Here is a 13,067-nt window from a genome sequence, read left to right as displayed (position 1 = left end):
TACATGGCTGCATGTCGGTGGGGGCACTGTGCACATATTTTTCACTAGTGCCAATGAAATGACGATTTTGAATCCAATGAAATGACAAGTGAATAACTAGAGGATGATTGGACATGGAGATGGAAAGAAAAACAATTGCAAGGAACATAAAATATAAAATTAAAATTAAAATAAAATAAAATATATCCAACCAAGACCCACTACCTATTTAGAAGTAGGACCTATGGTATTGACTTATGATCCTTTATCTATGGAAGATAAGAACCATAAATATAAAGACACTTTCAAGTGAGTAACCTGGAGGTCCAAGAATAATGTGAAAAACTAACTCTCAATGAGAGAAAATTTCATTCAAAAAAACCAATCTCCTTACAAATGGAAAAATAAAATCCTTAAATAGAGTCTAAGACTCTTTAGAAACCCTAGACAAAGCATTAAAGTTTATTTTGACTTATTTTGAACCAGCTAGAATTACCTTATATAGTTATTACATGTCCAAAATTACCAAGACAAAATTAAATGCTTAATTTAACATAGTTGGGCCTATCTAGCATTAAATTACATGGCCCGAACGTTCTAAAATACTTGGTCTCTTAAAATAGCACCCAAACAACCCATTTTGCAATTTCCTCAAGCCCATTTTATAATTTACCAAGTCCAAAACGTCCCCCTTTAATTTTGGCTTACTTTCCAAACCAAAAACACTTTATCTTAGGCTATCATATAGTTGTTTTTGAATTTGAAAATCTCAAAAGTGGGTTTGGTAATGTCTTCCTCTTTAAACACATCAAGATCCTTCATGAATGCAAATAAGGCCTCTTTAAATCTTTTTGCTCTACTTCGAGTAATTGGGCCTTGAGGCAGCTGAAAGGGATCGTTGAAAGTGTGATGTGCATGATTCCCTCCTTCTCTGAAGAGATTCGTCCTCGAATCTTCACCTGCATCAAATAGAGATAAATCACTAACATTGAATGTGGAACTCACATTGTACTCACCGGGCAAGTCAATGTTGCAAGCATTGTCATTAATTTTCTCTAAGACTTGAAATGGACCATCCTTTATTAGCCTTCTTTTCATAAATTTTAGTTTTCTTCTCAATGTACTCTTTCACCTTGGTGTATAAGTCTTGCACAAACTTTGCTTTTGCTTTGCCATCCATGGAAACAATTTCATTAGTAGGTAAGGTTAGCAAATCCAATGGTGTAAGGGGATTAAAACCATAAACAATTTCAAATGGTGAACAATTGGTGGATGAATGCAATGTCCTATTGTAGGCAAATTCTATGTGTGGCAAACAATTCTCCCAATTTTTCAAATTTCTTTGAATCAAAACTCTCAACAAAGTTTCTAAAGTTCTAGTAACTACTTCAGTTTGTCCATCCATTTGTGGATGACAAGTGGATGAAAACAACAGCTTTGTTCCTAACTTTTTCCAAAGTGTTTTCCAAAAATGATTTAAAAACTTAACATCCCTATCCGAAACAATGGTTTTAGGAACGCCATGTAGTCTAACTATCTCCCTAAAGAACAAATCAGCAACATGTGTAGCATCATTTGTTTTGCTACATGGAATGAAATGAGCCATTTTTGAAAATCTATCTACTACCACAAAGACAGAATCCTTTCCTTTGCTAGACCGTGGCAAACCTAAAACAAAATCCATTGAAATATCTATCCAAGGGGCATTTGGAATAGGTAATGGAGTGTACAAACCATGTGGTTGTACTTTGGATTTGGCCTTTTGGCAAGTAATGCATCGTTGGCAAACCCTGTCCACATCCTTTCTCATGTGTGGCCAAAAGAAGTGCTCACCTAAGATTTCTAATGTTTTAACAACACCAAAATGCCCCATAAGGCCACCCTCATGTGACTTTCTAAGTAGTAATTCCCTAAGTAAACATTGTGGCATACAAAGTTTGTTTTCCCTAAACAAATATCCATCATTTCTATAAAACTTATCAAAAGCAATCTTTTCACATGCAGCAAACAAATTTTCAAAATTAGGGTCTTTTGCATACAATTCTTTAATTTGTTCAAATCCTAACATCTTAGCATTCAAGGTTGAGATTAAAGTGTACCTCCTTGACAATGCATCTGCCACTATGTTCTCCTTTCCTTGCTTGTACTTGATTGTGTATGGGAACGATTCTATGAACTCCACCCACTTAGCATGTCTTCTTTGCAACTTACTTTGTCCTTTGATATGCCTTAAGGAATCATGATCCGTATGGATGACGAACTCCTTAGGCCAAAGATAATGTTGCCAAGTCTCCAAAGTTCGGTACAAAGCATATAATTCCTTGTCATACACCGGGTAATTCAAAGCAGCTCCTCCAAGTTTTTCACTAAAGTAAGCTATGGGCCTCCCATCCTGCATCAAAACAACTCCTATGCCAATACTAGAAGCATCACATTCGATTTCAAAAGTTTTAGCAAAATTAGGTAATACAAGAATAGGTGCATTTGTTAGCTTATTTTTAAAAGTATTAAAAGCTCTCCTTGTTCTTCTCCCCATTTGAAAATTACATTTTTCTTAACAAGCTCATTCAAAGTGCAGCAATGGTGCTAAAGTCCTTAACAAACCTCCTATAAAAATTAGCTAACCCATGAAAACTCCTAATGTCACTTGCACTTTTAGGTGTTGGCCACTCTTTAATGGATTGGACTTTTGACTCATCAACTTTCACACCATTAGAACTAACAACAAAACCTATGAAAACAACTACATTCATGCAAAAACAACATTTCTTTAAATTGGCATACAATTTTTCACTTCTAAGAACATCTAGCACATTCCCAATATGCTCTATATGCTTTTCTAAACTCTTACTATATATGACAATGTTATCAAAATACACAACTACAAACTTTCCTATAAATGCACGCAGGACATGGTTCATTAACCTCATGAATGTACTAGGTGCATTTGTCAAGCCAAATGGCATGACCAACCACTCATATAAACCTTGCTTGGTTTTGAAAGCTGTTTTCCACTCATCCCCCTCCCTCATCCTAATTTAGTGGTAACCACTCCTAATGTCTATTTTGGAAAAAATTTAGGAACCATGCAGCTCATCAAGCATGTTATCTAATCTAAGGATAGGATAATGATACTTTACCGTAATTTTGTTGATGGCTCTGCAATCCATGCACATTCTCCAAGTTCCATCTTTCTTGGGCACTAAAAGTACTGGTACAGCACATGAGCTCATACTCTCTCGAATATACCCTTTTGCCAAAAGTTCTTCAACTTGTTTTTGCAGCTCCTTTGCTTCTTCCGGATTGGTTCTATAAGCTGGACGATTTGGTATTGTAACTCCCGGAATGAAATCTCTTTGGTGCTCAATTGCTCTTAGTGGCGGTAATCCACTTGGAACCTCCTCGGGAAATATATCTTCATATTCTTGCAAAAGAGATACCATTACACTAGGCAAAGTATTATTAGTATCAAGGTCTCATCCTTGTACAACATAAGAAAAATGGGTTTTCGAGTTATAAATGCACTCTTCAAGTCACTCATTTTTGCATAAAAACTTTTTTGTTTTCTCTCTTTTTCACCACTCTCTTTTTCTTGGTAGTCATTCCCTTTTCTCTCTATTTCTTTTCCTTTTTCTTCTCTCACTTTCTTTTCTTATGCATCTTCACTCTTTTTACTCTTTTTCTCACCCTTTTCTTTTTCTTCATTTTTCTCACTTTTCTCTCTTTTATCTTTCATTTGTACTTCCAAGATTTGATGTGGGGTCATGGGAGCAAGAGTTGTTTTTCTTCCATCCTTGTTGAAGGTGTATTTTCTGGTGAATCCATCATGGATAACCTTCCTATCGTACTGCCAAGGCCTTCCTAAAAGAATGTGACCAGCTTGCATTGGAACCACATCACACTCCACTTCATCTTGATATCTTCCAATGGTGAACAAGACTTTAACTTGCTTGGTAACTTTGATTTCCCCACAATCATTCAACCATTGCAGCTTGTATGGACGAGGATGCTTGGTTGTCCTTAGCTTTAACTTCTTCACCAATTCTTCACTTGCCACATTTGTACAGCTCCCTCCATCGATTATCAGATTGCAAACCCTTCCTTGGACTTGACATCTTGTATGGAAAATGTTCTCCCTTTGGTCCTTTTCCTCTTCCTTGGCTTGTGCACTTAGAGCTCTCCTCACCACCAAAGATTTTCCTTCTTCTGCATATTCACATTCACTTCTTCCAACTCTGATTCTTCATCTTCACCTTTTTCATTTTCGCTTTCAGACTCGATTCCTCCATTCCTCATCACCATGGTTATGCGATTAGGACATTGAGAGGCAATATGTCCTTTTCCTAAGCATTTGAAACATTGGATGTCCCTATGCCTTTTTGGTTCTTCTTCTTTAGCTTTCCTTTTGTCCCTTTCCTTAGAAACTTATCCTTTTGAGTTGTTGAATTTACTGCTGTATGGTTTGTCATTCTTCTTCCAATTTGAATTCCCACTTTTCCAAGTATTTCCTCCCTTTCCAATGGTGCTAATGGAGTTGTTTTTGAAAGAAGAATTCCTTTTCTTGAGTTGTTTCTCCACCTTGGTCGCCAAGTGAATCACATCCTCCAATTCCACATATGGTTGCAGCTCCACAACATTTGCTATATCCTTATTAAGCCCTTCCATAAACCTAGAAATTGTAGCTTCTCGGTCCTCCACAACATTAGCTCTAATCATAGCAACCTCCATTTCCTTTGAGCATTCTTCCACATTCATATTACCTTGAGTTAAACCTTGAAGTTTTCGGTATAACGCTCGATAATAATAGTTTGGAATGAATCTTTTCCTCATAACAGCTTTGAGTTCTCCCCATGTTCTTATGGGCCTCTCACCATTCCTTCTTCGGTTCATGACAAGTTGATCCCACCATATGATTACATAGTCACTAAACTCAATCACAGCAAGCTTTGCCTTCTTCTCCTCAGAGTAGTTGTGGCAATCAAAGATTAGATCTACCTTCTTTTCCCAATTAAGGTACTCATCTGGATCATTCCTTCCTTGGAATGATGGTATGCTCATTTTAATACTATTCAAATTACCATCCTCTTCATCTCAACCTCTATGATTCCTCCTTGGTAAATTCCTTTTCCTTACTCCTCTCCTTGTACCCATTCTAGGATCCTCAAACTCAAACTCTTCCTTATATTCATCTTCACTAATTTCTTCTATATCTTCTTCTCTAGGCATTGGAGCTCTTCTATTGTTTCTGCTTCCTTCATTAGTAACATGTGGTGTTCCCTTTCTTGGTCTAGGGAAATTCCTTTGAATATTCATTTGTTCTTCCATCAAAGTCATATGCCTTATTAATTCTTCAAACTTCCTTTCCATACTGTTGTTGGCATTGATTTCTTCATATTTTGCTCTAAGCTTATCGGATGACATGGTGAAAGAAATGTTTTCACTACACTCCCTCACGTGTTTTCTCTCACTCTCGTGTTTCACACACACACAATAAAAAAAGAAAATATGCACTAGGTGATTCACCAAGTTCTATTGGACTAAACAAGTACCACTATCAAGCACAATATACTTATTTGAACAAGGGTGAAACAAGAAATACAGCACTTTTATGAGATGATGAACAAAATAACAAAGAATGAAAGGAACAAGATTCTAAGAAAGACAGGAAGAGAAAATGACAATGGAAATAGTGAGCAACAAAAGGTAAAATAACAATCAATGAATTAAGATCAAATGAATAGAGGATATTGGGAAGATTTGTAGCAACTAATATAGATAATCCTTTTATAGCAATGGCCTTTTAAACAAATCAAACAACCAGATCAATCAAAAGGAAAGATTTTGAAAGGTTGGATCTACTTTCAAGTGCCAAAAAGGATATGCTTTTTTTTTTCTTTTTTTTAATATATGTATTAGATTTTTCACAACTTTTTTTTCGATTTTTTTTTTTCCTTAAACAACCTTTGCTAAGACAATATGGCTGTATATATATATATATATATATATATAAAACCTTCCAAACAACAGCAAATGGTAGAAATAATTCAAAGATTCTAACGAAACTCAATGAAAAAGATTGTGGATTTTTTAGGGTATGCGAAGCAAAATAAACATAACAAAAATGGACAACAAAAAGGAAAATGCATGGAAACACAAAATGGGAATAGAAGAAAAAAATGAACAACAAATGACAAGTAAGAAACAAGGAACAAAAGAAAAACACTAGAAAACAAAACAACGCAAGCTAGGGTTTCAATATATTATAATCAGGAAATAAATAAAACAAAGAGAATTCTCACATACCTTGTGACCGATGCTCTGATACCAAAATGATACGCTCATGGATGCATGTATGGTAGTGAGATGATGATTTTGAGTCCAATGAAATGATAAGTGAATAACTAGAGGATGATTGGATATGAAGATGGAAAGAAAAAACAATTGCAAGGAACTTAAAATATAAAATTAAAATTAAAATAAAATAAAATATATCCAACCAAGACCCACTACCTATTTAGAGGTAGGAACCTATGATATTGACTTATGACCCTTTATCTATGGAAGATAAGAACCATAAGTATAAAGACACTTTCAAGTGAGTAACCTGGAGGTCCAAGAATAATGTGAAAAACCAATTCTCAATGAGAGAAAATTTCATTCAAAAAAACCAATCTCCTTACAAATGGAAAAATAAAATCCTTAAATAGAGTTTAAGACTCTTTAGAAACCCTAGATAAAGCATTAAAAATTATTTTAACTTATTTTGAACCAGCTAGAATTACCTTATATAGTTATTACATGTCCAAAATTACCAAGACAAAATTAAATGCTTAATTTAACATAGTTAGGCCTAGCTAGCATCAAATTACATGGCCCGAACGTTCTAAAATACAATAGCACCCAAACAGCCCATTTTGCAATTTCCTCAAGCCCATTTTATAATTCTCCAAGCCCAAAACGTCCCCCTTTAATTTTGGCTTACTTTCCAAACCAAAACACTTGATCTTGGGCTATCAAATAGTTGTTCTTGAACTTGGAATTCTCAAAAGTGGGTTTGGTAATGCCCTCCTCTTCAAACACATCAAGATCATTCATGAATGCAAATAAGGCCTCCTTGAATCTTTTGGCTCTACTTCGAGTAATTGGGCCTTGAGGCAGCTGAAAGGGATCGTTGGAAGCGTAATGTACATGATAAAGTCAATCTTGAGAAAAATTAATTAAATTTTATAGATCCGAAACTTGTCAACCATAAGACCAAAATAAGCATGCCGCTAGTTTATGAACTCATATTGACAAGCATTTTATAATAGCATATAAAATCCACAAAAGTAAAAAGTCAAACTCAGCATCACTTGATCAATTTGGATAGTAACTTATTTCGCCCATAACTTTTGAATCACAGCTCCATTTTCAATATGCTACTAGTTTATAAACTCGAGTCGATGCGTACTTTACCAAGGTACATTGGTCAATGAAAATTCTACTCGTAGTAAAAAATTAACCATAGGCCCACTCGTTCAACCCCGATCAACTTTGATCAAACTAGGCTAACGAGCAAAAATTCCAATGTACTTTGGTATGGGGTGTTACAAAAATAGAATTCAATAAAATGATCATTGTTATGAGTAATAAATATACTTATAAAAATGTATTAAATTATTTTAATTAAACATTTGCCTCTAAACCTTTTTGAAATTTATAAAATATCCGATTATTACCAATTTGTTAAATAAAATATTAAATTCAAACGTTAATAGTAAAGATATATATCTATATATATATATATATATATTTCGTCCCAAAACATAATTTAGAAATAAAAATATATCACTCACAATACTGATGTTTGCTCATCCTTACCCTATTGCAGGATCCACCACAAGTTTCATCCGTTGCCTAACAAACACCATGAACATTGCTTAGATATCAAATACATTATCTACAAGTATCGAAATGCGCTTAATATTTTAAAATACACTTTCATTACTATGGGTTTCCAAAGTTGGACTCTGAAAGAGTCCAGTTATATAGTGACCCCGAATCGCTTATTGCCCAAAAATTTGAGATATCTCTTATTTATGCTTAATTTTATGAAATTAAGTATTTAATTAACCCCTATTAGTCACTGGAAACCTATGTGCAATAATTTTCCTAGGAGGAACTTCCCACACAGACCAATTTTTATGTAATTTCTAAAATTAGCTCAAAAATAGTAAAATTTTAAATACTCAACCATAATTATAAACCAAATGAAAAGCTTGCGAGATAAGGATTGAAAATACTTAGCTCAAATGAACCCAACTCACCGTCGATGGTCAAAAAATAGCTTGAAAGTTTCGGTTAAACTTTAAATTGACATAACTCTCAAACGGCTTGAAATTTAGAAGAACAGAGGCCATATTTGTAATCAGGCGATCTAAAATAGGGGGCGCAGAGGTATAGGTTGGGCTGGGATCGAAGGAAAATGGTGGAATCATTGGAATTTGAAAAACTGCCACTGCTGGCTTCAAATGGTAGATCTGAGCAAGTCGCAAGATGGCCGGCCGTGAAATTTGGTATCTGAACTCGCCTACGATTGTGCGGTGCTGACAGCTGGCACATATCAACATTGGGCGGTCGAAAAATGATCAATTCTGGCCAATCCGAGAGAGACAGAAAGAGAGAGAGAGGGGGGCTTCATGGGAAAGGAGGGGGGAGAGAGAGGGAGAGAAGAAAAATAAAAAATATGTCACATGGCACATATAGGTTGGTGACACATGGCATCCATTAGGGATATTTTTCAAAAATCCATTTACATACTTTTTGATAAAAACTACTCGATAGAGTCAGTCCTAAAAGAATAAGTACAATTTTATAGATCTATAACTTTTCAATTGTAGGTTCAAATTAAGCGTGCCACTAATCTATGGATTTGTATCAATGAGTACTATACGATGATATAGAAGTTAAAGCCATAATTTATACAAATAAAAAGTCAACCTTAGCCTCGCTTGATCATTCCGAAGAATACATCATTCTGATGATAACTTTCTAATCTTAGCTTCGATTTTATCGTGTTACTAGTCTATAAAATCGGAACAACTCGTACTTCACAATGGTGCCTTGATCAAAGCAAGACTTTGCTCATTGCCAAAAGTCAACTGTGGAACCGACTTGGTCAACCCTTCCAACTCTTATCAAACTTGGTCAAAAATTCCAAATTCGGAGCGTTTTCTCAAATCGAAGTGTTACATTTTTAGCAGTTTAATGTTATATAGGGTATAATTAGAATTTACTGGATATTATATTAAAATAACAAAGAAAAAATGATTAGTAATAAAGCATTTTTTTTTTGGGGTAATTATGGTAGGTAATAAAGTTTCGTTAAAATGGTTATTAGCTTTTTATAGTAGAGTTTTTTTAAAGAAGCAAATTTAAACTTCTTTAAAACAACTTAATAAAAAAATTTTCAATAAGTACTTGTTAACTGCAGCAAAACATTTAAGTTTTTTGCAAAAAGAGTTTTTGGCTTTCAAGTAGAGTTTTTTGACCTTTTAAAACTAGAAACATGAGAAAGTGAACGATTAACATATACCTATTAGTAATTGACACATAAGCATGGAAGCACAAGTTATGGTCATTGATGATGACAAATAAATAGCAATGCCCGTATACAAAATAAAAAACAAAAACATTTAACTTTATTTCTTTTTCCTTTTTTTCACCGAACACAAAACGAAAGAAAATAAAGAAAAAGGAAAAGATAGCTTACTCACAAGATCTGTATATAAACCTCAAATTCTAGATCCCCTCCTCCTTCTCCTTTTCTTCTTTTGTTCCATGATGAGGTGCAAACCTTCATAAAGCAATATGCCTGCTCTGTGGTAACAATATTCCCAACAAGCTCAACTACTAGTCCACAACCATATCGTTACAAAAATTTTATCCAATCAATTCAAAGCCAAACAATGGATTTTTTTTCTCTTCAAAACTTGCTGGAGGTACTTTGGGGACCTCAGAATTTCCATGGGGTACCACACAACGCCAAGTTTCCAATGTATGAACTAGTACCAAATGTGCCTAACTGGTTTCCTTGTGGTACAGGTCCTGCAAGATGGTTATGAGATGCATTGAACTTTTGAAGAATGCAAGAAATGTGAGCGGCATAAGTTGATGAGCGATTTCTCCGGGAAGTTCGTTTCGAGAAAGATCAAGCGATTTGAGGTTCGATAAGTTCCCCAAGAATGATGGTATACCACCAGCGAGAATGTTGTTTGGAAAGGCTAGGCACATTAAGCCCTTTGAACATGTTGTTTGAGAGGTCAATAGCTTGCCAAAACATCTTGAATCCGTCTATAGAACATTTTGGTGCCTTTAATACTCAAAGTAAATGTGTAACCATGGGATTGAATACCTGAATCCATGGATGATTTTGTATCCATATATGGTGAATTGGTAGCGACAAGGTCAAGGTATAGTTATCCAGATCATATTTGTGACAATTATGGTGGTGTCCATGGTATTGTATTGTGTGATATACATTAACATTTATATTAATTTTAATTTAAATAATCTTCTAAAATCAATTATTAAGTTTTTTATCTTTTACTTTTGCCGGGCTTTCTTTGGGAGTACTGAATCTCTCCATTTTCATACCTCAGGTAAAAAAAGTTAATTATTTTACAAGTTGGGATTTAATTTAATTTTTTTTTTTTTTTTAAAAAAAATTTGCATACTCAATCCATGTCATGAATGGTGAAATTCACAGTCGAATTGGACAGTTTTCTTGTCGATCATTTAAACGCGCTGGTAATTCTTTTAAATTTTCTTCGATGATTATTAATTTGGAATTGATGGGCAAATTTTAATTAGGTGTTGGTGTCGGTAATAAGCGGACCGTGGGATGCTCTGCTCGGAGGTGGAAACTTGCCGGGTTGGTGTTTGGAAGGGTGGCGCAGCATTTGTGAGTGGGATATTTGCAATATTTGTGTTGCCATCTCCACTAGCTGATCAGGTCAATTCCAAAATGTCAAGGAATGCAAGCATACCATTCCATTGAATAATCAATCAGCAAATTTAAATAATTAGGACCTATGGACAATTTTTAGATTTTTTTTTTTTTTTTCTCCCTCAAATAGGCATTTGTAACCTTAGAAATGATCGAATGCCAACACTTGCCACTCTCTATAATGGCTTAAAATGTCTCTGTATCAATGCGTAAGCATGCATAAATGAACATGATCTTTGTTTTTATGTGTTTTCTTTTTCTCTTCTTTCTTTCTTTCTTTCTTTTTCTATTCACATTTGGTGTATATGGTTTTGTTTGATCTACTAGCTTGGAGGAGCTTAATTCTCTTAGTTCTGCTCAGCATGATTCCTATAATTTTGGTTTTGGTCTTATAGCTTTTAAAAATGTTTACACAATTTTATGGGAAAGTTTTAGATCCCCAGAAAAAAAGTTTAGAATTAAACTCAATGCCTTCTCTACAAATTTTACTTCTTTAATCCTGAATAGTGCGAAAACTTTAATTTCTAACATCAATTTAAACTTTTATTTTAAATTTTTTTTTATTTGAAATTTCTGGGGTGCGAAGCACGGAAAATAATAATAATAATTCAGAAAGGGAGTGTTGGCATGCTGAAAATTAGGAAAGCATTTATTGCTGCAATAAAATTCTTTACCAAAACAAAACTTGGCACTTAGTTTTGAAAGTTTTGATTACAGAAAATCTAAAAAAAGTTCCATACCTTGGATATAATTGAACACCCCATTATTTTATAATTTTTCTTATGAAGCACAACACTATAATTTTAATCAAGTATATATTTTTTGAAATGGATCATACATTTTCAATTTTTACAATTGAAGCTTTTAATTTTAAATTTTTTTTAGTTTTAGATACTTTTATTTTTTAAAATTTAAAACTCTTTAATTTTAGCTTTAGTTTCAGTTTAGACCTAAGTTTTGGTCTAAATAGAGGATTCGTTAGACAAAACAGTGAGAATTTTTTTTTTTTTGCCTGAAAAAAATAAGATAAAAAATTCTGTTAAATAATTATTTAAGATAAATAAAAAGTATGTTAATTAATTATTTAAAGTTACTTGTTTTATTATTAAAAGTAGCTCCTTCAGTATGGTAACCTATTGATGATTCTCTTACCAAACAGCAATTACCTCACTAAACCAAATTATCATTCATTCTTTTTTCTTTATTTATTGGTCAACAATTTATCAGAGATTCAATCTTGGGACATTTTTAGTCACTCTCTCTCTCGCTAACTTGGGTCTATGCCTATCCTCATTTTGTCTTAATTCCCCATCCCCACACTCCCCGCCCCACCCCCCTCCCCCCCCCCCCCCCCCCCCCCCCCCCCCCCCCCTCTTAAACAGGTACTTAATTGTAACATTGAAACATCAAAATGTAGAGTGTGAAAATAAAGACAATAAATGAAAAAGCTGAAAAGCAGAATTACAAAAATACAAAACATTTCACGTTGTTAAAAGAACAAAACACAATAGAAGGAAAAGTTAGCTTTACTAGCAAGTAACAAGATGTGATGGTTCTGTCTACAACTTGAAATTCTAAATCCCTTTCTTCTCCTCTGTTTTTGGTTCCATGATAAGGAGCAAAATCTTCATAAACCAATATTGCAACACCGACAAGTGCAACTACTAGTCCACTACCATATTCAGGTCAAATTATCATCAAATCAAATTCAAAGCCAAAACAATGAATTTTCCTCCTCTTCAAAACTTGCTGGATGGTAGTTTGGGTGCCTCAGAATTTCCAAGCTTAACTTGGTTAGCTTTCATTCCTCTTTCTTTCTTTACTTATTGGTGAATAATTTATTACACATTCAAGCTTGAGACATTTTCAGCAACTCCCTCTCACTAACAAGGGTCTCTCCTTACTTTATCATAATTTATTTATTTATTTTTGCCTTTGAACAGATACTTAAGCCAATGTAAAAGGTGTAAAAAGAAGTAATTTAAAGAAATAACTGAAAAGCAAACATACAAAGAAAATTTGTCATCATAAGTAACAATCGTCGATGGAACTACTACTTACGTGTCAACTAATAATTGGATGCATCTAAAGCAAATTTGAC

Source organism: Ziziphus jujuba, chromosome 5 (assembly GCF_031755915.1).
Source record: "Ziziphus jujuba cultivar Dongzao chromosome 5, ASM3175591v1".
Lineage (NCBI taxonomy): Eukaryota > Viridiplantae > Streptophyta > Magnoliopsida > Rosales > Rhamnaceae > Ziziphus > Ziziphus jujuba.
Note: the sequence above shows the minus strand (reverse complement) of the source record.